Source organism: Lampetra planeri, chromosome 30, assembly GCF_965212315.1.
Source record: "Lampetra planeri chromosome 30, kcLamPlan1.2.h2, whole genome shotgun sequence".
NCBI classification, from domain to species: domain Eukaryota; kingdom Metazoa; phylum Chordata; class Hyperoartia; order Petromyzontiformes; family Petromyzontidae; genus Lampetra; species Lampetra planeri.
The window spans coordinates 7,611,442-7,614,246 of NC_136136.1; the positions used below are offsets into that span (position 1 = coordinate 7,611,442).

General features: G+C 49.9%; 1 long non-coding RNA gene across 1 annotated transcript; it reads left to right on the plus strand.

Moving 5' to 3' along the window:
* The first annotated feature begins 701 nt into the window (after positions 1-701).
* Positions 702-2,171, plus strand: LOC144728718 (uncharacterized). The gene is made up of 2 exons (XR_013587563.1): positions 702-891; positions 1,989-2,171. It is a non-coding gene; the product is annotated as an uncharacterized LOC144728718 (long non-coding RNA).
* Positions 2,172-2,805: the final 634 nt, after the last annotated feature.

Genomic DNA, 2,805 nt, shown 5'->3' on the forward strand with positions numbered 1-2,805 from the left:
CTCATCGCAGGATCGCGAGAGGTGGCGGCGGGCTTAAGGAGGCCTTCACCCAGCAGTGAATCGATCAAGGCTGATGATCATGATGACGAACATTAAACATATCTGAAATTACATTTACATGAAGGATTATTCATTATGATAATAGGGTTTTCCCCCTTTTTTCTGACAATAAAACAGGCGATAAGATGTAAAAACACCAAACTGAAACCTTTTACAAGGAATCATGTCTGCATTAACCACAATGCTTGTGGTCAAAATGCAAACAAAAAACATACTCTGATAATATATGCATTGTCCTTGAAACTGATTGGTCCACACCAGAGATAGCTTTCTTTTGAGCCGAGTCTCAAACGGTTTTAGACCAGAGGACGCCAAAAGGCATACATCACAAAGACAACGCCTGTTTTGTTGCCAGAAAAAAGGGGAAAAACCTATTATCATATTTTGGTACTGGCGAAGGAGGTCCCATGATGATTATTAATTAATTTTCTATTTTATATACTTATTCAATAAATGCTCTATGACATACATTTTTCGGGGGAGGGGGGGGGGCATAACTGAACATGTTACCCTCCCGCAAACAGGAACAAAAGATAACAAACACATATACATTCCTGCCATTCTCTATCCACCAATGGATGGAGGCCTCCCCATGCCATGTGACCATTTGCAACAACACCCACATCCCTTAACCCCCCCTCCTCCTCTTCCTCCGCAGTCTGGTCAGGGGTGGCGCAGTGGTTAGCGCCACTGTCAACCCGAGTTTGATTCCCTGGGCCTACCCCATGTCGACTCAGCCTCAGCTAAGTGCGTTGTGCGATGTGTAAACGTCGCAACCGGAGGGACGACGGTGACCACCCACTCCTTCGCGAGCCGTGCCGCCCTTCGCAGGTGCTCACTTTCAGCACTTGCCCCAAGAGCTATGTCGTTAAGGCGTTACAGGGGATCTTTGCCTGTGGCTGGCCACGACACGGCTCCCTCCCGAGCCAGCCGGTGCCATCGTGCACCAACGCACGAGACCGGCGCCGTATCGAGGGCGGTGATGTGCCCGGCGTGCTCCAGCGAGTTGGCGCGTGGGTCAGCTGACCAGGGACTGCTGCTCGTTAACGCGTGCGTGCCGTGGCCGGCGGGGATGCTGACGGTGGTGCCTGGTCGATGGCTGTCCACCGCGCGAATTAAAATGCAAACGAGCAAGAAAACATCTTCTCGGAGCACTGAGCCGGTACCGCTAGGAACCTGGGTTCGAATCGAGGCATATGGTTAAATCGGGTGCTGAAGTGCAGGGCCGCGTTATCCAATAGGCGCAGTAGGCACGGTTGGCACTGTGCCTCGTGCCCACGAAAAAGAAAGTGCCTACGAAACATTTTTGTTGACCATGTATGATCAAATGTAACCAAGGTATCTTCTTGAATAAATATGTGTACAGCAAGGATAGGCAGGGTGTATATACAAAGAGGCAGAGTCATGTCAATGACAATGTGTGTTTTAAGAAGTTGAGAAATTGCAAAATTATCAATAACATCTACAAGTGTTTTTTTCCGCACAATCTCATTGTCACAAGAGAGCAGTGGAAGGGAAGATACAGTGTCGTCGTCCTATGGTTGATCAGAGACAGTTTTTTGTAAATCAGCTTCAGTTTCGAAAACGAACGCTCCCCTTCAAAATTCACACGCTCCCATCAAATCAGGGCACAGGCTAAATAATGAACTTACCAGACTCGGTATCTGTCCAGCGGCTGAACAAAGTACGCGTGAAAGAAAGTGAGTGACAGCGACGATACTAACATGGGCCAGCAGCACCAAACATATCACTGAAGGCCTCTGAAACATGGGTCCCTACGAGAACCTTAATCAGGCCCGGCTGAAGTGGTGTGAGTTGATGGCCGCCGATGGCTGCACACAACAAGAATCAACACTCCATCACGCTCAATTTTGTTTGTGTGCTTAACTTGGCAAAAATGTTGCTTTGTTCTTCCGTGTGTGGACCAGAGGTCACGTGAAGAAGGGATCTCAAAGGTGGCGCCGTTGTATCAATATCCCTGGGCCGTTCCCTGACGCGAGGGGCCCAGACTGAACGAACCATTCGTCTCGTGTCGCGACGCCAGAAGCGCAATCGGGGTGAAGTTGTGCCAGAATGTTTTTTTTTATAGCGGAATAAAAACATAAAAACAACATCTTGTCACGTCCGTATCGGAACATCACTGCCCGGAGGCACGGTGGGCACGGGATGGCCGCGTCGCGCGCGATTACAGAGACGCAAACCTCTCCTGAGTGGCGCGGCGAGCGCGTGCGATCGGGATGTACCATGACGAGGAGGAATCGTATCAAACCACGTCCGCCACGGCCAAAGGTGTCGATAGCGCAATGACCATTTCCACTATTGAGTGTTCACGGGGGAGAGAGGGAAGGAGGCGTGAGATGCCCGGAGAGAGCGCGTTTGTGTTCATCTCCGGTTCATTTCTGGTCGAACGACTGCTCTGCATGCCCGCGCGCCCATCGCATGAATAACAAACAGTGACCATCCATTACTTAGGCTATGTTTGGGTGTTTGTCGGCCTCTGTGTTCGTGTAAATTGGAATTTTAATGTAACCGGTTCCCCCTCTTTTCTATCCGCACGTGTGCGGGACACCCGGGTGAATTTCATGCCAGCGCCATGCTTCGCTGTACCTGTGGCAAGGCGGGTCTTGATTAATGGAAGCGATTACAAGGGCCGTGTCAGAGCAGATTGACGCCATTCATCAAATTTGAGCCTGCAGAGTACAGAGAATTTCTAAGTTAGTTGTCCGTTCCACATGGCACCAAAGG